Source organism: Petaurus breviceps, unplaced genomic scaffold (assembly GCF_028583685.1).
Source record: "Petaurus breviceps papuanus isolate PSGF00001 unplaced genomic scaffold, PetGlider_PUasm1.0 688, whole genome shotgun sequence".
Taxonomy (NCBI): domain Eukaryota; kingdom Metazoa; phylum Chordata; class Mammalia; order Diprotodontia; family Petauridae; genus Petaurus; species Petaurus breviceps.
Window position 1 is genome coordinate 29077422 of NW_027186457.1, and position 27726 is coordinate 29105147.

General features: G+C 37.5%; 1 pseudogene; it reads right to left on the minus strand.

Annotated features, from left to right (window-relative positions):
* Window positions 1-16778: 16778 nt before the first annotated feature.
* The window catches only part of LOC138174223 (cell division cycle protein 20 homolog pseudogene), a 37230-nt pseudogene continuing 26282 nt past the window's right edge, over window positions 16779-27726 (minus strand).

Below are 27726 nucleotides of genomic sequence, written 5' to 3' on the forward strand. Positions count from 1 at the left end.
GACCTATCCCGAAAATAAGCCCTCCCCGTACTGTGTAAGATTCCTCTAAAATAAGCCCTCCCCCGAAAATAAGCCCTATTGAGATTGCTACTGTAGTGAAGGTGATCCCCTGCGCTACACTCTACATTATGGTACCCTCTGTATGCACCTTCCCCCCCTCCCCTCCCGTGAAACGCTGCGCTCCGAGCTGCATCCAGTCAGAGCTGCAGCAGTGAGCGCGTCATCCTGTTCTTCCCCAGTGATTTGCTTATTGAATAAAGGTACATTTTTTTGTTCACATTCACCTGTTTATTAAAATTGCTGTCAATGTTCATTAAAATAAGCCCTCCCCTGAAAATAAGCCCTCTGGTGTTTTTCTGTCCAAAAAAATTAATAAGACAGTGTCTTATTATCGGGGAAACACGGTAGGAGGAAATGACAGCTGCCTTCATACATTTGGAATCTATCATGTGGAATAGAGATTAGGCATATTCAGTTTGGCATAAGGAAGGCTGAATTATATTCAAGAAGTGGTAGTTACAAAGAGGCATACTTCAGCATGATGTCATTAAAAATCCTAACAAATACAAATGTCCAAAAATGGAATAGGCAACCTGGAAAGGTGGAGTTTTCCTCCTCCTTGAATGTCTTCAAGAAAATGTTGGATGACCATAATATAATATATTATGTTACAGTGAGGGTTCCTTTTAATGTTTGGATTGAGCTATATATCCACTCAGATAAGTCAGTCAACAATAATTTATTAAGTGGAGTGAACGGGACAGGACAAGACAGAACAGGAGAAAGGGGGGGCAGGGAAGAGTGGGATGAGGAGAGGAGAAATCAGACGACATTTCTCTGCCTTATTCCCTGCTCTTTCTGAGAAATTGAGAAGGAAAAGAATCCTTTAAAGAAGCATACATAATAAGCTTTTCACCCCTCTAGGTTAAAGGCACTATTTCCTGAAAAAAGCCTAATGCTACTTCAGTTAAAGGTATCAACTAAACCTGAAGCTGGAAATGATGAACATTATAGTTGCCATTGTAGAACTTGAGCTGAGCAGAGTAAGAACTTGGAAGCAGAGAATGAGAGGGGTCACCCAGAAGATGGGCAAGTTTGGCTGCTAGATGACCGATGTTCTAACCGCTGGCCGAGCATGGTATAGATCGACTCATACCGGCAGTAAAAGCATCTGTTCGACACAGAAGTGACATTCATCGAGGAACTTTTCTACACGGTTCCCAAAAGAGATAGAGGTCACTGAATTTTACAGTTGAGAATTAGTCCGATCACACGAGATTTTTTCTTGTTTGTGTCCTTCCCTGCCAGGCTTCTATGTGGGCCCACTCTTCCCCACAGATCCTAAGGACACTGATAGGAGAGTGTATCCTACATGCATGCATACATACATACATACGTGCATACATACATATATACATAGATTTCCTGACTTTGCCTTATGTGAGAACATATTATCTATTATAATTGTTTTACCTTGTTATACAGTACATAGTTGTCTTATATATGTTAGAAAGAGCCTCTTGTGTCCAAGTAGAAACAGTAACTTAAGATGAATGAAGCAGTTAAAATTTTATTACGTTCCTGCAGGAAGAGGGTGTGGGACTCACAATGAGCACATAAACACTACAGAAGGAAGAGCAAGCCCTGTATCCCTATTTCTGGCTGCAAATCCCCCCAGCTGACTCTCACTGGTAGGAGTCACCATAGTTCACAGGCTTCCCAGAACATCTACTATACGTCCCTTGATATGTACCCCTACTTGCCTCACACCATGGCACCTAATTCCTACTCTGGGGCATGAAAGTTAATATTCATCAGCCTTATTAAGCATGCCCAGTAGAATTTCTCTTTTACCTTTATCCCACTTTTGCTCGTTGGAAATCCCTGGCTGCTATTTAGAAATCCCCTCCCCTAAAATACTTCCTCTTTGTCACCCAATTTTCTAATATGGAAACATAACCATTTCTCACCTCCCAAATATGTAGTCATTGTGAATGGCTATTTGTGTAAATAGAAGCATACCAATGTGGACTCTAAGCTAGAGTAGTGAAGGAAGGAAACAAGAATATGCGATGTGCCAGGTGCTGTGCTAAATATTTTACAAATATTATCATATTTGATTCTAACAATAGCCCTCAAAGATAGATGTTACCATTATCCTCATTTTATAGATGAGTCAACTGACTAAGTGACTTGCCCAGGATTACCAAGCTAGAAAGCATCTGAGGTCAAATTTGAACTCAAGTCTTCCCAGCTTCAGTCCCAGAGCTCTGTGTGATGTGCCATGAAGCTACCTTTGATATGACAACCCTGCTTTCTTGCAATCATGTTTTGCATGTTCATGCATGGTTGCATGGTCATGGTCCTTCTCTGGGAACTCAGATCTGTCAGTCTGAGCCAGCTTGGAGACTGAATATGGGGATATACATCAGGGATATTGTCCAGATAAAGATGATACAAATTTTAAAGTATTTGAGAGAAAAAGATCAGCAAGGTGAAAAAACAAGGCTGTATGTTTGGGTGAAAGGCTTTCTCTACTTCTAAGTAATACATTATGCCAAGTTATTTTGATTTACCAAGTTATATTCTATTGATGTTTTAGCTTTCTTTTCCCAAGTACTAGCAGTCAAAGAGGATGTTTTGCATTTTATAACCTTGAAACTTTGCTTCTATAAATCAAGTATTTATTTGTTTTACAGAAACAAAAAAGAGAAAGTCTTAAATCTCTTTTTTTAGAGGTTTATAATCTTTAATTTTTTTTGCATTTTTGGAGGGGGGAAGGCAGGGCAATTGGGGTTAAGTGACTTGTGCAAGGTCACATGGCTAATAAGTGTTAAGTGTCTGAGGCCGGATTTGAGCTCAGGTCCTCCTGACTCCAGTAGTCCTCTATTCACTGCACCACCTAGCTGCCCCTAAATCTCTTTTTTCAAATGAGAATTACTTTTCTCTTGGGGTTTGCATTGATTTATAGCTACATTAATATTCTATATTTCTATCAAAAAACTTATGGACACAAAGTGCCCTCATAACATCCAGGTACAGTCAAGATTTGACTTGCTTTTTGATAAGTACATCCACCAAATTTCAGTATTTGTAAATATAAAAGTCAATGCTGTGTGACTTTTGATCAGACAGTGAGGTGAAGTGATGTAAATATATGCTGTAACTATAGAACATAATGAGAGTAGCAATTAAAGGAAACATGTTTTCTAAAAGCAAGAAAGTGATGCCAAGTTTTCTTCTGTGTGTGCATGCATGTGTGCATGTGTGGAGAAAAGTTTGACAAGTAGTTATCTAACTATAATCTCTCTCTCTGTCTTTCTGTCTCTCTCTGTCTCTCTGTTTCTCTGTCTCTGTCTCTGTCTCTCTCTCTCTGTATGTGTGTGTGTGTCTCCCTCCCTCTTTCCTGTTCCTTTTAATGTAGATGAATTGAGAAGGGAATTAATTGTGTGGGAGAACAACATTGTGATTTTTGTATGAATTTCTGTGATAATAACATTGAGAAAGACTGAAAGCTAATGATCTTTCTGGAAAGTTGCATTTGTTTAGGTTCTGAGCAACAAACCCTCTACCTGATAGACATATTCTTATCTCCCTTCAATAAGCTTCAGTTTTTAGGGCAATTCCATTAAAAATAAGGAGAAGAAATGCTGCTCTACCCTCACCTAAAGGTTTCCCCTCCCACCCTGCTGACAGTCAGGATTCTAATAATTGCTAACTGCCTCCTCTCTCCTCTCTAAACCTGGTTACAAATCATCAACTTGAAAGGGCATGTAGGCCCCCGAGCCACTAAATAGACGTGCTTACAACAATATCAAGACTAGACGACTGGGAGGTGTGGATGGAAAATTAACTCTGGATTTTTCACCATACACTCAGGGCAATAAAGTACTCTAGATGCCCAGCCTTGCATGCTGAAAGGCAGGTTCCAGTTTTTGGAGAGCCTGTCTTCTATCTCACTGGCTCAAATGATCAGGTCAGCCCTTCCTGATGGAGGCTGGAATGCTAATATCACTGATTCATCCTGCCACCCTGCCCAGGAAAGTGAAATTCTGAAGCTAATTGCCTTTGAGTGAGAGGGAAGATTCTTTAAAAGTTTCCATTCATCATAAAAGTCAGGGCATAAATCTTAACTCATGAACATCTTTCCTATGGAGGGCTTAGCGGCAACCATGTCTTCAGGCCATTCAGTCTCTGGGAGCAACTATTCATGGAGAAGAGGTGAATTTGACATTATATTTACCAGGCAGGAAATTTACCGGTTATTTTGTCAGAGATTTGAAGGTGGAGCTAAATGCTTCTCCAATATTCACAGGCTAGAAAAAGTCTGCACATTTCTTGTTTCTCCCATCTGGTTGGTTTAACTGGTGTCAACTATCAGGTTATGATGTGGGGGGTGGGGAGGAGAAAGGAGCGAAGGGAAGGCTGGGGGAGAGACAAGATCAAATGGCATGAGCATAGCTCAATATTGCTAAGCTTATATGAGGAAAGTTGAGCAGGAGTCACTCAAGTGGATAGATACTGAGACAGGAACTGGACTTATGACTTCACTGGTATAGGGAAATCCTGGTTGCCTAAAGCGCTGGAAGGTTAAGGAAATTACCCAGAGTGCCACACCCAGTATATGTCATATGCCAGACTAGAATCTAGATCTTCCTGGTACCAGGGCCAGATTTCAGTCCTTAATATACCGTGTTGCCTCTCAGTCGGTTGGAGAAAGAAGAAAAAAAAGAAACTCTCTCCCCCTTGACCAACAGGTGGCATAAGGTACTGGGAACTGGTTTTTCTGCTGCTTCTCCGGCTCCATACTGTGCACCAGTCCAGGACTGAAGACCTCTGGAGACATCTCTGCCTGATCAAATTGGCTAATGATAACATGCCTCCTTCATGTATAAGGCCAGGGGTAGTGCAACCTGACTACAGATTGCAGAGTGAATACATTAAATATGCCTCACCCTTCTATAACCAGTCAGGCCCCAGGGCTCCGCTGACCCCAACCTGACCATCGTGGTATAAACGTATGTCTTCCTGCTGCCATGTATTTGTCCTCCCCCTTTCCACCTCTTGCTTGAAGACTTATACTGATTAAATGAACGTTACTATTACTGCTATGAAGGATGACAACCTACTGCCCCAGAGTTGTGTTCCACTATGAAGAATACAGAGACTGAAACTCCCTTCTCTCACCATTGTTTCTTGTGCTGTCACATATTCAGGCCACACCCAGCTTTCCCATTTCCTTCTTCAATTCACGTCAATATTTCTGTCATGCCCTCTGCAGCCTGTTCTATTGTTAAGAAGCAGCCCTTCGCATTCGATCTGGATGAAATCTCAGAGGACCAGTTCAGCCTGTACCTGACTGAAAATTGCCTCTACAACACATCCAGCAAATGATCATCCAGTCTATATTTCAAGACACCAGCTGAGGATGAAACCACTACCTATTACATTTCTGGATTGCTTGAAATAGTAAAAGTCTTTTTTCTCTGTTAATTTAGCTAAAACCTGCCTTTCTGCAATTTCCATCCTTTGCTCCAAGTTCTGCCTCCACTGGCTTGGTCCAGGGGATGAGGATAATAGGAATTTTCCATATACAAAATTTCTATTAAACAACAAGCACTTTTTATGCACCTATTATGTGGCACCCTAAATCTATGAATTTATTCTATTAACAGAATGTCATTAAATTAAAAGAAATGATCAGTATGAGGATTTTAGAGAAATTTACGAAGACTACTATGAATTGATTCAGAGTAAAGTAAGCAAAACTATGTATAGAATGACTATGCTAGAATGAAGTCTAACGTTTTGCAACCTGACCTGATCCCTCTGGACAAGGTTTTCCTCAGAGAAGTCATAAATCATGATTAGAAAATGTTACATGCATTGTAACATTGCAGGTTTATTGAGTGATTGGGCTTAGTTATTTTCTCTATAAGAAAAGGAATCCTTTTGGGGAAGACAGACTGCTGACTGGGAGTTGAGGGGAATTGTGAGACATGGGAGGACTGAAAGTAAATATAGTGTAAAAACAAACATCATCAATAAACTTTCATTTTAGAAAAAAAAATTAATGGTATTTTTCATTAGAAAGACCATTAAAATTATGCTGAACTATGATAAGATACACTATTGTTTGTTTATTTTTTTATGGAAGACATTTTTCCCTGTTCCCCCTCTTTTACTGGTAATCATTCTTGGATAAAGCCCTTCTGGGGAAGGATCTTTGAATGGCACAAGAAGGTAGAGACTATTTTGCCTTTTCTACTGTATTGCTATCTTCTTTCCTCACCTCTCTTTCTGATGTTCATCATCTCATTGTTGGCTTGTGACATCATGTGCATTAGATTTCTTTTGTATACTTGTTGGTTGTGAGCTGTTCACATTAATTCTGAAAGATTACAGAGCTTTGATCAATCCCTTGACTAGTCATGACTTCAGAAGACTAATGATGAAGCCCATGCCTCCTGATTCTTGACAGACATCACATGAGACATTCATCCTCCAAAATGGTCAATGGTTTGATTGGTTTTGTTTGAATATATAGGAGGAAAGGAAGCAAGGGGAAGAGAAGCAAATGGAAGGGAAGGAAGAGAAAGGAATGAAGGGAAGAGAAAGGAAAAAGTCTCAATGGAACATTTTCAAATACACAGCAGAGAATTGAAGAGAGTTCAGAAAAGAGCATAGGTAAGCAGAACATTTGTGTAACCATCACCTACATTTCAACATATACTTTAAAGTTGTACATGATGTTTCATAGTTTTATATGCAATCTTGCCATTCTTACTCTGTTGAAATGTGCATGCTTCTTCATGTGTATTATATTCCAAATACTTTGGAGAATCTGATTCAGTCTTTCATTTGTCATCTAGTCATTTTTCCTGGTCCTGTTAGTTGTCTGAAATTCCTGAAGAGTCAGCCATTTTTTCTGGTGGGATAGAGTTGACTTAGATAGTTGCTTTGCTAAGAGAAACTACACAATGTTGCCCAGTGAGTTTTCAGACATGTTTATTTTTCTTTCTAGCTAGCACAAATAGACCCTCTAGCTCAATTTGCTAGCATGAATAGTTCATATTAGATAGACTCTCATACCCTTGATTATGTTCTCAATATGACTTGCAATATTTATTTTATTACCATCAGACTCTAAAAAAGTTTTGAATTTGTGTTCAGTTTTGATGGTGATCTAAAAACTTTGATCTTTTTCCCAAACTTATTTGGCAAACTGAAATTGATGGAGCTCCCAAAATGGGAATAGAATTTAAAAAACTGTAAACTTTCTTTCAAATGTGGGGCACTTCTTTTTCTAATTGTGCCAAGAAGTGGTGTTTATGTTTGCATGTGTGTATATGTATGTATATTTACATACATACACACATACATATATATATATATAATTTATTTATATTCTTTTGATGAAAGAAAAAAACAACATATTGAAATCTTGCAAGCTCAGCCCCATTCATTATTAGTTGGATCTCAACAATTTACTCAAAGATTTTTGTCTGGAGTTTCACTATAATGTAGTTAGGAGAATTGATTGGGGACCCCCCCAATCAACTGATTCCCACTCAAAGAGAACCAAAATAAAAGAGGAAAAGACCCACATGGACAAAATATTTACAAATAAGCTCTTTTTGTGATAGTTAAAAACTGGAGCTAAGATGGTCCCCACCAATGGATAATGTTTAAATAAAGTATAATATATGAATGCAATTAAATAGTATTTCGTGATTAAAAATGAGGAAATGGACAGTTTCAAGTGAAAAGTCAAAGACCTCTATGAATTAATGTATAGTGAAGTGAGCAGAATTATAAGAACAATCTATACAATATCAACAGCACTAAAAAGGAAAAGAACCTTGAAAGGCTTTAGAACTCTTTGACATACAAGCCTAGTTCTAGAATCCACAAAAGTGTATGAAGAGGTGTGCATGAAAGTGTTTTAAAAGTTAAAAGTTTCAGAGAGTAGCTTCTAAAAAAAAGTCCCTGAATATAATGTGGGAACCAATTACAAAAATGCCCTTGGTCATGTATAACCCCAGGGAAAATTTTTTTTTTAATTTCTTATACTTCATAAGAACGTTTCTCAACTAAAAATCCCTGAAATCCCTTAGGCTAACTGGAGTACTAAATATAGAAAAAGAAAAAAATTGCATTTATTTTTGCCACAAAAAGACACAAATGGCCCATACTCTGTACATCTACATATACATAATAGTATCTGTGGCTTGGAGTTGCTGGAGAGTTGACCATAGTCTCCAGACCCACACTGATCATAAGACTTGGAGAACCAAAAAAGTGTTAGGTGCAACTTTTCTCCTCTATATTGTGGCTCTAAGTTTCATTATTGCTTGGTTCTGACCCATGCTTCAGTCTTCACAGATGTGTTTCTGTGCAAAATCATTCTTTCTCCCCCTTTCAGCACTCCACCACTAGGTCAGCTCCCTAGCTGGCGCCAGCCTCTTACCTTTGGGAGGCAGCATGGTAAATGAGCTCTTTAGAATAGAGCAAAATAAGATCTTAGTTCAACTAAAAGAGGCAGACAATCTCATCCAAAAGAAAGTCTCTGAAGTCTCTTGAAAGGAAAAATGAAAATGGGGAGATATTGAGGAGCCAGCATTCCTTACATGTCCTCAGTTTTCAAAGTCTTTCTTTTTTTTATTCTCTAGAATCTGTCTTAAATCGCTGTCTCGCTCAAGAAGCTCTCACAGCACTTCTGCCTCTCACATAGCCACATATCATTGTACCAACAGTTTTTCCACTAATTAGGAACAATATCAGTAGCACATAAATGTCCCAGCTTTGGCTAGAAGCCAGCATTACACTTCCAACAACTCTGAAGCTGATAGTATGAATGTTTCCATTTTACAGATGAAGAAATGGGGCTTTAGAAAAATGAAGAAATTGGGATTCAAACGCATTCCATTTGATTCCACAACCAATGTTCTTCCTTTTACCCATATGGATAGAAGGCACAAACATCATCCCTTTGACAAATTTCCCTTTCCTGGAATGCTGACTTCCTGTGAGATTTGGCTCAAATCTTACCTTCTGCACGATGTTTTTTTCCAGTCCCAGCTATCTTTCCAGCCACTAGTATCTTCCCCTCAGATCACCTTCAATATACCACGTAAATATCTTATGTGTACCTAGTTATTTATGTATTGTCTTCCCCAATAGAATGTAAACTCATTAAGAGCAAGGACTGGATTTTTGTTTGTTTGTTTTTTTTTTTTTTCACACCTTGTGGCTTAGTACCGTACCCGTACCTGGAGTGTAGTAATAATATATGTTCATAAACATTAATTTTTTGTTGACTTAACAATTTACTGCTCCAGGTTCTATAAGAAGTAAAATGACTCATCTGTAACTCTAGAGAAGTTGTAGAAAGCTACTTTTGTCACAGAGGATGAAGTAACAATCTTTCTCTTAGGGGAACAGATTATCCATTGATTTTTCACCAAAAATAGTCAATAAATAAGCATTTATTAAGCATTTACTGTGTCCTCAGACTTGTACTAAATTCTGGGCAAATAAAGAAAGGCAGAAATGTGGTCTCAATGAGCTTATATTTTAATGAGAGAGACATCATGCAAATAACTATCACTATCATTGGCCAATGTAAGTGAATGATAATGCCACCTTGACACATTGAAATAGAATTCTCATATGTGTTAACAAGAATTTGCCCTCTTGTGTTTATATGACAATGTACATTTCTGTATCACTCACAATCTATCTGAAATCTGGGAAAACATCTTTTGGATAATGTAAAATATAATGTTAGATAGTAATCTGGAGAAGCTTCATGTGTTTCTAACTGTTTTGCTTATTGTCTCATTGTTTGGAAGCCAGGGGACACAACTTGTGAGATCCTGTAGAGTTAAACTTCCTTTTGGAAAGTGTCCGCATTTGGGAATTGTCAGTTTGTTCCATTTCCTTATAATGAGAAGAATTCGTGATAGCTATGATGGAAGGATCCATTTTCATATTGGCTTGGCAAAGTAAAGATCCAAACTGTGTCTATAGAGCAGCCAAGCTGTGTATACCCTTTGATCCAGCAATACCACTGCTAGGTCTTTATCTCAAAGATATCATAAAAAAGGGAAAAGGACCTACATGTGCAAAAATATTTATAGCAGCTATTTTTGTAGTGGCAAAATATTGGTAATTGATGGGATGCCCATCAGTTGAAGAATGGCTGAACAAGCTGTTGGAATACTATCATGCATTAAGACATTATAAACAGGCAGATTTAAAAAAAAATTCCTGGAAAGACTTGTATAAACTGATGCAAAGGGAAATGAGCAGAACCAAGAAAACATTATACACAGTATCAGTAAGATCATGTGATAATCAACAATGAATGGTTCAGCTTTTCTCAACAATACAACAATCCAAGACAAGTACAAAGGAGTCATGAAAGAAAATGCTATCCATATCCAGATAAAGAACTAATGAACTCAGAATGCAGATCGAAGCATAGCTTTTTCATTTACTTTATTCTTTCTCATGGTTTTATTTCCTTTTGATGTGCTTTTTCCTACAACTGTGATGAATAAGGAAATATATTTTACATAATAGCATGTGTATAAACTGTATAAAACTGCTTACCATTTTCAGAAGAGGAGAGAGAGGGAAAAAAATTAAAAACTCAAAATCTTGTAAAAGTTAATGCTAAAAATTTTCTCCATATGTAATTGGGGAATAAAATAAAATACTATTTAATTTTAAGTAAATATTCAAGTTTCTAAATATGATAAATAAGAGTGGAAAAAGATGGAGATGCATACTTTAACAAGGACCCATAACCATTTTAAAAATACAATTATCCAAAAAAATAAAAATACAATTATCCAGAAAAAAATACAACAACTCTGACTTTTGGCTTTCTTCTCTTAGGAATGAGATGGCAATCAATCAATAAGCACTTATTAAGTGCCTTTTATATGCCAAGCATTATGTTAGTCACTAAAGATAGAAAAACAAAATTGAAACAGACCCTGTCCTCAGGAAACTTACCTTAGATTGAAGGCTACATATGTGCACATATAATTATATGCAAAACAAATACAGTGTAATTTTAGGACTGACAGTGCTTATAGATGAACGGTCCATGGGAAGGCTTTGTATAGTAGGTCACTCTTGACCTGAACTTTGAAGGAAAGTAGGGATTCTAAGAAATGGAGGCAAGGAAGGAGTTCATTCCTAGGATGGGGGAATAGACAAAGCTCACTACTCATACAGTATGTGTACTTATGTATGTATGTATGTATGTGTGTATACATATATATGTATATATATGTGTGTGTATGAAGATATCAGGGTCTTTCCACCACAAATATAAACTTCCACCATAGAACGTTGCCTCTATGAAGTGTTTTATATCTATATTAAACATTATACACTAAAAGTACTTTTATATGTGAGCGTATATATGTGATACACATACACATGCTCATGGGAAGAAAAAAAAACTTCAGATCATAAAGTGAGTTACCCAAGTGTTTGGCTGTAAGATTATCTCTTTAATCATTTTCAAGATGCTTAAAATGAGGAATATGTATTAGAGCACTTATTCTTTCCTTTGAACTGATCTCTTATAACCCTCCATGAAGTTCTACTATAGCTTTGTAATATAATTTATTATCATTTCTATGGAAACAGATTTGTCTTTGATGCAGGTTAAAATATCAGTACAGAGTCAAGGGATCAAGGAGATATGGTCTAGTAAATTTAGTAAATCTACAGTTTCTGGTGAAGTTCTAAATTGTGGGTAACTAGTGTCTGTGGTCATCATCCATTTACAGAATGAGAATCATGCTGAGGTCCCAGGGTAAATTTGAAATAAGATGCAAAATCAGTTTTCTAGACATTTTAAGTGGCATCCTCTTATATTCTCCTTCATCCAGATCACACTACTAAAAACAAGGAAGTTGTTATCATTCACATTTTATAGAAGAGAGAATCAGGGTGTAAGGAAGTGAAATGATTTATTTTAGGTCAGAAAGTTTGTTGATGAAAGTCTGGAATCAAGACCATGAGGTTCTTAGATCCCAATATAGTGCTTCCCTCACTCAAAAATATAGGTTTATGTGTATATATATATAGATATAGGTATAGATAGATATGGAAGACAGATAGATATAGATATATAATTATAGAAAGAGGCATATGTGTGAGAAGACAGTAAAATAAGGTTGTTTCTATACTACCCAAATGAAATTCCAAGTGGACTAAAGTACAAAACAGCATAGTAGACTCTTAAAAAAGAATTATTTTTAGTATGGTTCATGAAATAAGCATTTGCTAAGTGGGCATGTGGCCTGGGCCTGTGATTTCATTGCTGTAAGGAGGAAACTCCCTCTACCAACGTATGTTGACATTCTTTCTTCAGATCATCTTAGAGAGTTTCCTACAGCGCCAAGAGGTTAAGTAACTTGTCCAGGGTCCCACAGCTAGTATGTGTTATGGATACAACTTAAACCTAGGACTTTTTGGCTTCAGGGTGGGATTCTACTTCCTATAGATCCTTCACTCAAGAGTATGATGTTCCCTTACATTTGGAATTTGTTAGATTTATTTCCATGCTGAAAATACAATGAAACTAAACAACAATTCATGTATTCTCATTCTGGTTTCTATTTTGTCTCATTTTTCAGATGAGGAAACTGAGTTCTAGAGAGTAGAAATGATATTCAGTGTCATATAGGTAGCATGTAGTCAGTGCCCCCCCCCAGGAAATTAGTTTGTATTTTGTGTGTGTGCATGCACACACACGTACATATATGTACATACAATGAGAATTGCAGATTTATTTTGCTTTGTGATGGACACCTTGAACCCTTTCTATACTTAACTACTTTTTTTCATTGGGAACTTGTACCTTCAGTTTTATTTCCATTTTTATGTTGCCCATGACCTTCCGAGATCCCTGCATTTGGGAAGAACTAGAAGCAGCATGGTATACCTCAAACAGATCTCAGTGGCCATTTAGTCCAGCCTCTTGATATTATAGATGAAGAAAATGAGGCCCAGAGACATTTTTTTTCGAAGGTTGCAAAGTTATAAGTAAAAGTGGCAGAATTTGAATTCAGGTTCTCTGACTTCAGAGTTAATATTTTTTTTTCTACTATAAGTTATTTCTTCTCATTATCAAAGGAAAAGAGTCCTAACTATTATAGCTGTCCAAAAGAGGAATGGGCTGCCTCTATAGCTAATTTATTTACCGCTCATTGAAGGCCTTCCAGAAATGCCTGAGAGGTCATTTGCCAGGGATTTCATGGAGGACATTTCTACTCATGTATACATTGAACTCAATGGCCTCTGTTATCCCTTTCCATCCCAGTCTGCTGAGGTTTTACAAACTGAACAACAGCCTAGCTATTGATAAGGAAGATGACACCACCAAACACAAATCACAGCAACTGAATGGAAGGAATGATGATGATGATGATGATGATGATGATGATGATGATGATGACGATGACAAAGGTGCATTGTGGTAGCTGGGGACAATCCAAGTTCTTTTGATGTACAAGGACAATCCAGCCTGACTACATGAGATGCAGCTCCCACTTTGTGGGTAACCATTTTATCTGGGTATAAAGAAGCCTGGCCTTGAACATACAGTTCAGCATGCAGCTCATTTCTTTCATTGGGGTGAAACCAATTGAAGAGCACTGGCAAGACAACTCCTTGGTTTCCTTGGACTAACTTGACAACAAAATACCCTTTAGCCCTCTCATTATTTATGGCTGAGGAAATTGAGGGTGACATTTTCTATGTTTAGCCTTGCTCATCAACAGCAGGCAAGCTATTCTTAGCTCAGTCTTTCAAGACAACACAAAACAAGTGAAAATGTTCCATGTCATGTGGAAGCTTCATGCCACTGGGCCTGGGGGATATTTCTGGGGACTAAGAGGATTTGGTTATGGAATCCAAGGACTACAGGGACAAAATCGAAGAGGAAAAGACAGGAAAAAAGACAAGGAAGAAGGGGGTAGAGGAGGGGAGAAGAGAGGACTTTCTGTTGTTTTGAAAGCTCTCTTTGCTAGATTTTCCTCTAAATTATCTCCCTGGCTCCATCCTGAAAACTTGGCACAAAAGACATTGTTTTTCTACCTCTGTCCTTGTTTCCCCCATCATTTTTCATGTTCTCCTCTCCACTCCTTACAGTACATTTCCCATTCAGTGTTTCAAGTGGTCTCCAAATATCACTTTTTTTTTTTACCTCTTTTCAATGGTCACGTGTAATCTGAAAATATATTTTCTTGTGGAAATTATCATTATTTTCATTTACAAATGAGGTCATGAATATAAACTGTTGTGAAAACCTTCATAGGTTATATAAATAATAGCTATCATTATTACCGTTGTTATTTCCTCTGCATAATATGGCTGGGGACATGAACTCTTCTGCACAGGAGACCTTTATTCAGTGATGAAGGATTGTTATTTAAATGTAAAATTTATGCATTCAAAAAGGAATTTAATCCTTCTTCCCATAATTACCAGAGGTGGACATCCCATTTTCTTATCTATGTTGTTAAAAAAAAAAAACACAACTTTCGAGTTCATAAATGACGGTAATAATGCCTTGGATGCTAAATATAAGAAGAAACATAGAGATTTTTTTAGCTCAAGACTGTGGTGCTGAAAGATGCCTCCAAAAAGTTAATTGGAATTTCTCTTCTAGATCTTTCTAGAACTCCTTTATTCCATTTCACACCTGGCTATCCATCCATCACAGTCTACATGATCAAACTGATTGCAACAAAATATACTTTTTTAAATGGGAGATTACTTTGGAAGCATTTCAACATAGAAATAAATAATTTTGCATGTTCTTCCCTGATGAAAAACTATGATTTCATTAAGTATATATTCATATTGTGTATATTGTAAAAACCCTAACTGTTCACTATAAGCATTCCAGACTAGACTTTATTATTTATAAACACACTGCATTTCCCAGTAGACCCCAATCTGTTTGAGGGAAGGAATCTTTGTTTTGTTTTCTGTAGCAACTGGGACACACTCACCTCACTGAGTGGATCACCCCAGAAGAGCTATCCCATTTTCAAATTATTATGTAGGTTAATATCTACTCAAAACCATAGCTCATGAACCACCTCTCCCATGCTTTATTAGTCCATTGGGGAACAAAAGTAATTCAAAGTAAAGACATTTTTAAAAATATCATAGTAAAAAATGTAGCAAGAAAATATTTACCTTATTAACCTAGGGCACATGTTTCCACAAACATAATCATTAGTGGAAGGAATTATATATAAAAGGTCATATATATATAGGAAATATATGTTACCAGATCAGATGTCTGATGAAGCAGGCACATGAGGAAAATGAGTAGACAGGCCACTTGAGTGGAGCACATGTGTAGGAAATGTATGTGACCAGAGTACATTGTGCAGAGGCTTGCACATAGACAACATGTATGGCCAGGTGACTTGTGTAGAGGGTGGTAATTAATGCATTCTATGCTACCTACCTCTCTGCCTTTTCTGGGACTGCCTACACTACTCAAACTGCACTGTACCCTGTTGTTCTCATGCATTGATAGCCTATACCAGACCAGTAGTGTCTTCTGAACATTGCTTGTTTCTGGTTTGGATGGCTCTTTCTGGCCCTTTCTCTGTATTGTTCGTCAGGAAAGAGACCATTATTACTTGTCTTCTAGCTTCTGACTTCAGCTGTATTCCCAAACTAGGGTGAAGGCTCCCTCCTATAACAGGATGAATGGACTTATATTTCCATTGAATGGAACTCTGAAGTTCTAACACAACCCCGACTTCAGAAAAACAGATGACTATATTGAGAGTTTAAGTGACTTTCCCAAGGTCACACAATGACTTAACGGCAGAACAAGGATTTGAACACAGATCTCTTGTCTCCAAGTCCAATATTTTTCCCCACTGTGCTGCAGGAGTCTTTCCTTCCAAGGTACTAGTTTAAGATAGAAGATCATGAAGAACAAAATTCTGTGAAGTTTGTCTCTAACTCTGAAAGCAATCCTATTGCTTTGACTATTGATGCTAAATTTACTGATGCAGCCTTTTTGTTTAATCCAGCCAGTTTTTATTAAGTACCTATTTTGTGCTCTTCATAAATACTTCTTGCTTTTGAAGAACTTTGATTCTACTTGGAGAAAATTACAGGTACATAATAACTTAAGTACAAAATATAGAAAAAGTTAAAAAATAATTCTAGAGTGGGGGTAAGTAGAACTGACAACTGTGGGGGCAGGAATGGCTTTGTGGAGGGTTGTCCTATATCTGAGCTTTGAAGGAAGCTAGGGATTCTAAAATTTTGAGGTGAGAAAGAATATTCCCAGCATGGGGAATGTGTTGTAAAAAAGTATAGAGCCATGTGAAGGAATATCATGGATGGAGAACAGGAAGTAGTCCTGACTCCAGAAGTCAAGGTGCAAAAGGTGAAGTAATTGTGAAATCAGTTCAAAAAGTTAGATTAGAGCCAGATTATGAAAGGTTCTTAATGCAAAACAGAGGATTTGTTTCATCTTGAAGCTATAGGGAATTATCGATGCTTCTTGAACAGGGGAATGCTTTCCAAATGGTCAGATTTGTGCTTTTGAAATATTCACTTGGCAATGGAGAATGGATTAGAGAGGAGAGACATTGGAAGTTAGGAATACAAGTAAGAGGGTATTACAATAGCAGTGCAGTAAGTGGTGGAGAGGCTATATAAATGGAGAGAAGTGGATTGGATATGCTTTTTTTTTTTTTTGCAGGGGGACAGACGTCTTTATTAGAAAAGTAAAACCCAGTGGGCAGGAGAGGAGCTGGGGCCGGCCTCAGCGGATGCCCTGGTGGATGAGGCTGCTCTTGGCTGCACTCACCTTCTCGTGCTCCCGCCGTTGCGCAGGGTCCAGCTCGAAGCAGCGCCACAAGCGCAGGATTTCATCAGCAGCAGCTGAGGCAACGGTGCAGCCGTCAGGGCTCATGGTCAGGCTCAGGACCCGGGCCGTGTGACCCTTGGCCATGCTCGGGTACTTCCAGATGACCAGCTGGTTCTGGGCAAAGCCATGGCCAGAGATGAGCTCTTTATAGTGTGGGGACCAGAGGATGGCACACACCTGGGACTGGGCATCCACCGCACTGAGACATGCTCCTGAGCAAAGGTTCCAGATCCGGATGTGCCTGTCACTGGTGCCGCCTCCAGTGGCCAGCACATTAGACTGCCACGGACACCACGCCACAGCCTTGACTGCACCCACATGCTGAGTGAAGGTCTGCAAGGGACCCCAGGCCCTGTCACTTGGGGCACTGGGCCACACATTCACCAAGTTGTCATTGCCGCCACTCGCCAGGTATCGGCCATCAGGGGCCCAGCGTAGTCCACACACTTCCTGGCTGTGTCCACTCTTGTGGCCAGGTGGTGCTCAGCCACTCGGACATCATGGTGATGGATGTGGCCAGGCAGAGACCCACTGGAAAGGATGTAGCTGTTCCAGGCCAGGGCACCCACACGTTCTGTGTGGCTGCTCATGTTTCGAAGCCTCTTCTGCTGCTGGACATCCTACAGCTGAACCTCTGCACTGCTGGTGCCCACGGCTAGGTAGTTTCCCTCCTTGATCCAGGCTACGGAGGACATGTAGTCCCCTGGGCGCTCTGTCTGCAGCAGCTGGAGGATCTCCCCTGAGCCTGCGATTGGATATACTTTTAAGATTTACAAAATGATGCTTTTCCATTAATTTCTTTGGCCTGAAAACATTATCAGTTTCCCTTCCAACTTGTCCACAAGTATCTGACCAGCTTTGTCAGTTCTTCACTTTATTGATGACTAAATTGTATACTGGATAGAATGCTGGAACTGGAATTGAAGAAGAGTTCAAATCATGCCTCAGATGCTGGTTAGCTTCACAAAGCTAGGTAAATCCCTTAACTTCTCTGTGCCTCAGTTTCTTCATCTGTAAAATTAAGAAGTTGGATTTGATGACCTCTAAGGTCCCTTTCAGGTCCAAATCTATTATCTTAAATCGTTCTCCTTTCCACAAATTGTTTGCTATATGCAGAACAGCAGAAATAAAAAAGTTTAGATAAGACAAGTTTGCTGCTATCATAAATATCTCAGTCTCTATTCCTGATCACATTAACACAATCTCTTCTTTATTTCAGAATATTGGAGGGTCTCGTGGCTGATTCCATATATTACTTTTTAGTTCTTGTATTTCATAGAAATGCTTCTTTTAACAATCTGACACCCCCTACAACTCATCCATCAAGTGATTTTCCAGACTTTCCTTAAAATCCTTCAGTGAGGGGGAATTCACTACTTTCCATCCCCAGGAAAACATTCTAGTTCCCTTAGTTCAGCCCAAGGGTTTAGAATCCTGTGCCCTTGCTAATGAACACATCTGTGATTAGAAAGATTTGGATCCTGAAAGATAAATGTCATTCATGAAACCTTAGGAAAGAAAATAGGAGATGGCCCACAAACTTTCCTATTCCCTATGAGAAAAATACTTGTTGAGCCCATGCCTGACAGAGGTTTATATTACTAAAATGAGATCAAAATAACCAGGAAATGAATGAAGCACATCATGTTCCTTCCCTTTCCCAGGGCTTCTGCTGCCTTTGTTCTGGAAAAAAATGACAAGTTCTACTGAGTATACAATCTAGTCATTCTTAAAAAAAATTTTTTTGGCATAGTTTCATTTCAGTGAGCAAAGGATTTTGATTTATGTGTATTGCAGAAAGGTTATTAGGTTATTCCCATATAAGGGATTTCTAAGTAAAAAATGAATTACTGAAGATTAAAAGGAAAAAAATAAACACTGTTTTTTTTGAGTTAGGAGACTTGAATTCTAGTCTTAGCTTTTTCATTAACTGGCTATGTTACCCTAAGCAAGTCATTTCACATATTTTATTTTGTCCATATTTTATTTGTCCATAAAATGAGGGGAGTTCTATTCTGAAAAACAATTCAAAATAACTCAAGGAAAATGACTAAACTGTGCATATTCTTTGACCCAGTGATCTCACTATTATATATATATATATATGTATATACCAAAAAGATGGCAGAAATAGAAAAATCCAATATTCTCTCTAAATATTTGTAGTACTAGTCATAGCAGTAGTTGCAGTCATAACCATAGTTGTAGTAGTAATGTAGGGGGAGAGGTTGGAGGAAGCAAAGAATTGGAAATAAATGTAGAGACCCTTGACCAGGGAAATGTCAGGATAAACCATGACATAACAATGGAATAGTATTATATGGAAAAAATGAGGCATAGGACATTTTTAATGGGAAGTATGTATATGAACAAATTAGAGAGAAGTACATAGAATCAACATAAACAATGACTTTGTTATTGTTGTTCAGCAATTTCAATCATGTATGAGTCTTTATGACATTTAGAGATTTTCTTGGCAAAGATACTGGAGTGGTTTGCCATTTCCTTCTCTATATCATTTTACAGATGAGAAAACTGAGGCAAACTGGATTAAATGATTTGCCCAGGGTCACATGGATAATAAACATATTAGAATATATTTGAACTCAGGAAGATGAGTCTTTCTGACTTCAGGTCTGGCAATCTACCCACTGAGCCATCTAGCAATCCCTAACCAATGATTACAACAATGTGAATGAACAGATCACTAATAGGAAGGTGAATACTGGTAAATAAAAAGTGGATAATAGTATCAGAGAAGAGATAGTGAAATATAACTTCCCCTCCTGTTAGAAATGTGGGGGACCAGAAGGGTAAAATATTACATATATTGTCAGATATAGAATGGCAATTTTAACAGTGCTTTTTTCCCCAAACTGCTTTCCATTATTGCAATGAAAAATTATATTTGCATAAGTAGAGAACTGATAAATATGATAGATATAAAAGTCATTTCAAAGGAAATTATTTAAAATAAAACTTATATTTAAAGGAAAATGAAATGGCAATGATAGGTCACTTGGTCAACAAGATGTAAGACTAGACATTTACTCCAAAGTTGATGAACTCTCAAACTTCGCCAAAATAAGAATTCTACCCAAGAGGTAAAGTAGTTGAAGCTATTTCTTCAGGCCAAGAAGTCTAGTAAGATAATAGCTAGATGAATTAATAGAAGAGAAGACACCCTCTGGCAGTGTTCTAAAGCCTGATTGTGCTCTGATATTCATGCAGCAATTTCTTGCTGATTTGTATATTTATTCAGTTCTCCCTCTCCTGTGATAATATTTTTAAAGAACTTAGCACAATGCTTGAGACATAGTAGGCACTAAAAATGATTGTTTAATTTCTCCCTGCCTGCCCTCACCCCACCATTCTGTGGCCATAAGCAACAAACTTCAACACTGTCCCTACCCTCTACCCAGCAGAGGAGTTGGAAGTATTGGAAAGCAGAATGCTTTGCCTGGGGGAGCTGATACTATAGTATCATTAAGCCAGAGAACTAAAGAACAGAAGGAACTAGGACAAGGCACAATGTTTTGGGAGAGGGAGGCCAGCACTAGGCCTGAAAGAATAAAGATTTGCATCAGCTGAGACAAATTATGTTGCCCCAGAAATCTTCTGGAGGCAGGAAGTGAGGCTAGTCTAGATTCAGAGGAAGCTGAGACATTTGAGGTTCAAACCTTTTAGAATTTACCATTAAAGGGGAAGGAGTCAGAAAGAGAATAATAGGAGAACATAAGGAGAGGGAAATTTTTAAATTACTGAGGCTTTAAGGAAAAAGAAAACTCAGTCAAAAGCCTTTGCCACAAGCCAATAAATCAACAAGCAAGATGATCATACACAGTATTTAAATTTAACAATTGTAATGAGAAACAACATATTCCACAAGTGACCAGGAGAAAGACCTTCAAAAATAAAGAAAAGAAAATTTGAATAGCAAGATTATTTTGAACCTATCAGAAATAAGAGAAAGAAACAGAATAATGTGTATCAAAGAGCAAAGGAACTCAAGATGCAACCAAATGTGATATAATCTGCAAATCTGGGACTATTCGTTAATTTACAATTGTGGATGGTCAACAAAATAGAAGCATTTGAAGCACTTCTGCAAGAAAAAAAAATGATTACATTATGCACTTTTCCAATACCTCAGAAAACAAAATCACAAGATAAATATGGATACCATCAAAAGTATAAGTAAAAAAATAATTAATCTCAGGAGAGAAAAAATGAAAAAAAATCCTAAAAAGCTAAAGACTCTTACAGGGTTAGTAAGTAAAAACAACAACATCAGAGTGTTGATTATATGATTTGTTTCTAGATGTATAAAAAGGCATAAACATTAAAATGAAACTTAGATAGATGTAGGAAAAATAATAAAGGATGTTTGAAAGGAGGAAAGGAGGATTTTGCTTAAACTACTTGACTTAGAGAGAAAGAGGGATGCAATTTACTAAATTGATAAAGTGAATAAATTTAAAATAATTGATAAGTGAAATAGAACTCCATATCTAGCAAAAGGGATGAAAAAGGAAGATGAGGGTGACTTGAGAGTAAGGGGAAGAAAGCATGTGAAAATAATATTTCCTTAAAATAGATTAAGTAAAAATATCTGACAAAGAATTGCCTTTAAAGAAGAGAAATTTAAAAAAAAATCCTCAGTCAGAAAAAATAGTATTATAGACAAATGTAGGAAAATAGAAATCTAGTTTTCATAAATTTAAATATAAATATATTAAAATTCAATGAAACAAAAGAATGATAGATTTAATGAGAAAACAAGCTGAAAAATGAGAAGTCTCCAGTCTCAAAAATATTTTACATTCCAATGGGAGAAACTACACATAAAAGGAAACGAAATAAGTTGAGGAAAGGAAGAAAGTAGGGAATAAAGGTAAAATGTCTAAAGATTTCAGAGTAAAGCCAGAGAAGTTAGCTATGGCTCATCTGAACACTTCCTCAAATGAAGGTTATAGGCAGAAACTGAACAATGGGAGGAAAGAAGCATCTGCAGAGGTAGTGGCACCTTCAGGGTGAGAAGATAGGGTAGATCTGAGAAAAGTAAAAAAAAATCAGGAGTAGGAATAACCTCTGACTTTTCCATGTACCTCTTCAAATGGACATTTTGAGCCAGAACTCAGGTATAGGAGGAGATGGGAGGAGCTGTTTACAGGTTGAGAAGACAGCTTGGAACAGAGTCAAGAGTGGAGCTGGGATAGAAGAAAGAAATTATAAATTGAATAAAAATGAGAAGCTGGAACAAAATGGACTGGAACAGAGCGAGTTAAAAAAAACAGGTATTGCAATAATGTTATATGACAAAGCAAACAACTAAATTTTACAATGTAAAAAGAGATAGTATGCTCAAAGGAATCATAGTCAAGAAACTAATATTAATGTCAAACTTATATGTTCCAAATTTCTTGTCATTTAAATTCACTAAGGAAAAAAAATTAACTTAGATTTTTTTAACATAAAAATTAAGTGAAACTTAAAATTAGGTACAAGTAGAAGAAATGAAGAAGTAAAAGAAGAAGTGAAGAAGAAATGGAGGAGGAGGAGAAGAAGAAGAAATGAAGAAGACAAGTGAGAGGAATAGGAAAATGGAGAGAGAGAGAAGAGAGATTTATGATATGTAAGAATAAGGAAAAAAAGAAGAGGCCAGAGAGATATCAGAGAAGAAAAGAAATGAGAAGACTGAAGAGAAGAGAGAGAATATAAAGAAAGGAGAGAAAACAAAAGTGTAGAGGAAACAAAGGAGAGAAGAGATTAGAAGAAAAAGGAAGAAGTAAAAGAGAGAGAAAAAAGGGAAAGAAGATGAAGAGAGACAAAAGGGGACAAAGAAGCAAGACAAAAGAGAGAAGAAAATCTTGAATTAAAGAGATGAGAGTTAACACATGTATCCATTAAAGGGAAAATACTATCAGGAGAAACTGAATTAAACTATAACCCCAGGGGAAACAAAGTGTCAGCTTATATTAGGCCAAATACTCAACAAATGATACTTGAGTGACATGTTACCAAGTGGGCTTTATCTCATCCTCTTTGAGAAGACAGCTTATTAATTATAGGGGTAGATTTTCATACCTTTTCATGAAAGTCACTCTATTAAACAAAGCCCAAAGCAAAAATAACAACAACAAAACACTAAGAACACATCCTCCCCCAGCCTCCTCCTGTCACAACTTGTGGTATATACACTTCTCAAACTCTATGACAGGAAGAAATAACCAGCTGCAGCACATGTGCGGGATGGTAAGAAGCCAGAAAGATGCATTCTAATGATGGGGAGGAGCTACTGGCAGTTTGATGTAAGTTGCAGAGTATGCCCTTTGTAGTGCATCTAATCAATAGAACTATTCTCTAACAAGTTAGAGGCTAGAATTTCCAAAATACTTATGAGTTGAAATATTCTTGCTTAGAGTGATTTTTCTCTTTATTCTTCCCTCTTTGGTCCCTTCTCCTGGAAAAAAAAGGCAAAGTAATAATAATAAATAAAATAAATATTAATTTAATATTTATATTATTATAATATAAATATTAATAATAAAATTAATAATAAATAATTAAATAAAAATAAATATTTATTATTATAAAAATAATAAATAATAATAAAAAGAAGTAGTGAGATTGTCATTGAGATTGAATCAGTTTCAAACTCTTTTATTTGCAGTCATGAGTGTGTAGCACCCATTATGGGCTGGTCACTCCCATCTCGATTGGGTATCCAAGGTGAAAATTACTGCCCATACCAGTTGCTGGTCCACACTTCTAAAGCAAAAACATAAAGTAAATAAGATAAAAGTTTTTTTTAATTTCCTCATAAATCTTGGGCAGACTTTCTGAAAAATACACTTAAAATAAACAGGAAAAATGAGCACACATAGATTACCTCTGTAGAGAGGTACACACATAAAGATTTAGGTGAGGTGACTCACAGCTCTGGCGCTACAAAATTTTAATGTGTTTTCCATTTGTACTAATGGCCATCCTTTATGAAGGAGTCCTTAGGGCGCTCCCTCCTGGGCACAGAATCCTTGTTGGACATAGTTCTTTGTTGTGCCCTCTGACCCTTTGGCTGTCTGCAACTCAACTTCTGATCACTAAGGTTAACCTACTCTTAACTCACAAATCCAAACTCCTCTGGATTTATGTTTTGATGCATTTTCGTGCACCCTGTTGGGTTTTGGGCTGGGTGAGTGTCTTCACTGAAAGGAGCCAAGTACAATGGAGGAAGGAGAAGAGAAAAAAAATCCCTGTTATAAGTCAATAAACAAGTATTAAGTCCTTACGGTGAACCAGGAACTGTGTGAAGCTCTGGAGATTAAAGGATAAAACAGAAAAATGCAAGATCATGGTTCCTGCCCTTAAGGAAATCACATTCTAATAAAGTAGTCAACATACTTACAAGATTTGTAAACATGAGGTATTCTGAGAGGGAAGACACTGTCACTGGATGCCCAGCAGGTGATGGGGGTGGGGCGTAGATAAAGCCTCTTGCTTAACTAGGTTTTTCTATAGAGCTCTTACTGAGGAATCATCCTTTGGAGTAAAGATATTCAGGTAAAGCTGGCCAGAGTAGGGATAACAATAAGTTGAGATGGGAGGACAGAACTACCCAAGGACTTGACTCCTTGAGCTTCAAGGGAAAGGTAGTAGGATCATAGATTAATGCTTGGGGGCCATCTAGTAAAATTTGCTAGTTTTATAGATTCAAAAACAGAAACCCAGAAGAGTGAAGGGACATATCCAACCATCATGTATTGTGAGAGCCAGAACGGAAACCCAGATCTTTGGACTTAAAATCCAGTACTATTTTTCATTCTATCCTGGTGTCTTCCTTTGGACAAAGCTTGGCAGATATATTGGGTGACAGACAAGATAGTGAAGAAAGATAATTAAGCAGCAACTGTTTCAATTGGTCCTGGGCCATTCACCATATCTCATAAAATATGGGAAGAAAAATCACTCCAATGTATAAAAATTTCCAAAGAGACCATGGCTGTTTGCAGACACTGGGGATGCTACAGGCACTGGAAAATTTAAACAAATAAAGCCCCAGAAGTAATGCTCTTTTTTTTTTTTTAACATATTATCATTTGAATGCAATTGGAACTTAGTTAAATGATTTTGGTGTCCTGTCAAATTCATTAAAAGGGGATTATGCCTCCCTAGCAGAGGATGTCCAGGGACTGAGCCAGCCAAAGCGAGAGCTTTTATGGCTAACGTACAAGTTATCTGTATGACTATAGCAAGTCACTCAGACTTTACTGGACTCAATCTCTTCATCTGAAAAATGAGAAATAGAACTAGACAAACTCTTAAGGTTCCTTTCATTTTTGGCAACATGATCTTATGTAAGGTAGAGTTAAGTCTTCTTAGACGCTCAAGAGAAATAGCAAAATATAAAGAGTGGTAGTCAGGTATAAAGGCAGAAGACTTGTGTTAATATACTGTGGAGGCAATTGCATGACTTTAGGCAAGTCACTTAGTTTCTCTGAGTTTCAATTTCCCCATCTGTAAAATCCACATAATAGCTTATATTTAAATAGCACTTAAATGAGAGCTTCAAATGCATTATCTCATTCTCTCCTTAAAATGGCTTAGTGAGGGAAGGACTAATTATCATCACCATTTTCTAAATGAGGAGGTTAAATGCCCAGAGATGAGTTACTTGCTCTGAGCCATACTTTCAAGGGTAGGATTTGAATTCAGAGTGTATTAGACTACAAAAGCTTTTAGCAACCATCTAGACTGAAATCTATGTGCTTTGGACTTCCCCACATAATTTTGTAGTCCAACACTTACCCTCTTTGTTGTTCTGGATGTTTCATGCTACTGGTATTAACAACAATGATAATTACTACTAGCATTTATATAGTAATATAAAGTTTGTAAAATATCTTAGAAATATTATTTCATTTTGTCCTCAAAACAATCCCAAGAGGTACATGCTATTACCTCCATTTTACAAATGAGAAAACTGAGGCAGAGAGAGGTGTAGTGACCTGGCTAGAGCTGCACAGCTGGTAAGTGTTTGAGTTAGGATCCAAACTCAGTTCTATCCTAATTTCAGACCCAGTACTTTGTCCACTGAATCCCCTATCTTCCTCCCACTTCCATTGTTGAAGAGACTTGAGGTCCTTCCACTGAGGGGACTTTATGCAGATACCTCTGAGGTGTCAGAATTGCATTCAGTCAGGTGAACAGATTCTCATCAGACTCTCAGCCCACAAACCTTAACCTGAAGCCCATGTAACACACTTATCTGAGAGAGTTCTATAAGGATGAAGTTATTAGTACTTCAGGTCAAGCTCCATCATCATTGTCAGGACCATTTCAATACTGCTTAAGGTTTGCAAAGTACTTTACAAATATAATCTCATTTTATACTCTCAAAACAACCCTAGGAGGTAAGTGCTATTATCACCCCCCATGTTATTGATGAAGAAACTGAGGGAAACCAAGGTTAAATGAATTGCCCAGGGTCACACAGCTATTAAGTGGCTAAAGTTGTATTTGGTTTCATATCTTCCTGACTTTAAGCCTAGAGCTTTATTTACTCTTCCCCCTAGATATGATTATGATGATAGATATATAGATAATACTTACATAGATGGTAGGAAAGAGAAAGGAGAGAAAGAGAGAGGGAGAGGAAGAGAGAGAGAGGGAGAGAGAGAGAGAGAGAGAGAGAGAGAGAGAGAGAGAGAGAGAGAGAGAGAGAGAGAGAGAGAGAGAGAGAGAGAGATCTTATTAGACACTTCCTATCAGCTAGGTACTGTGCTAAGCCCTGGAAATATAAATGCATATAAACAATATAGCCCTTGATTTCCAAGAACTTACATGCTAATGGAGTAAAACAATACCAGAAAGCAATGGGGAGGTGGCCAGGGAGGAGGAACAGTAGCATGGTGTGACCATGATAGGGAAGTGGTTTGGAGGACTGTTTCCAGGCAAGATGAGATGAGAGCTGCATTATCAGAGTCTGAAATCCCAGTAATGAAACTAAAGGTTCTGTTGGAATAGGGTGTAAGGTAGAGGAGAGATGAAGATGGTGACTGCAATGTAGGCAACACCGTGTAGAGATCATCAGGAAGAGGATGAAGAAGATGAAGATAATAGCTCACATGCTGATCATGTAATAATATTTAAAAACACTGTGTGTGTGTCCTACAGAGGTATCGGTATGTAAGTGAAGTACAGATTGCTGAATTGAAATAGGGATGGTGGAAAACTTTTATTTAATACAATTTATTAGGGTAAAAGACAGACACTGAAGAGCAGCCATGCTATACGATTTCAATGAAATCATTCTAAGGTTTATAAGCAGGAGGGTCATAACCATTTCCTCGCATGATTTTCAATAGGAAAACAAGTTTAATGGCAAAGAGAATAGAATAAAATAGAATAGAATAATAGGATGGGACGGAATAATGAAAAAAAAACCGAACCCTATTTCCTTACAAAGGAAATCATTAAAGCCCAGGAAAACAAAGAGGCTTCTAGAATCATAGGACCAGAGATCTAGAGTAGGAAGTGATCTCAGAGGCCATCAAATCCAACTTCTTCATTTACACAAGAGGAAACTGAAGCCAGGGGTTGAAAATGACTTTCCCACAGACATACAAGTGGTAAACACTAGCCTGCAATTTGGAAAGGACTTCAAGTGTCATGTTGTCTAACTCTCATTTTACTGATAAGGAAACTGATATTCATTAGGTTATATTATATCTTAGAATAGAACATCATAAGTGAAAGCAATCACAGGGACAATCAAGTCAGAC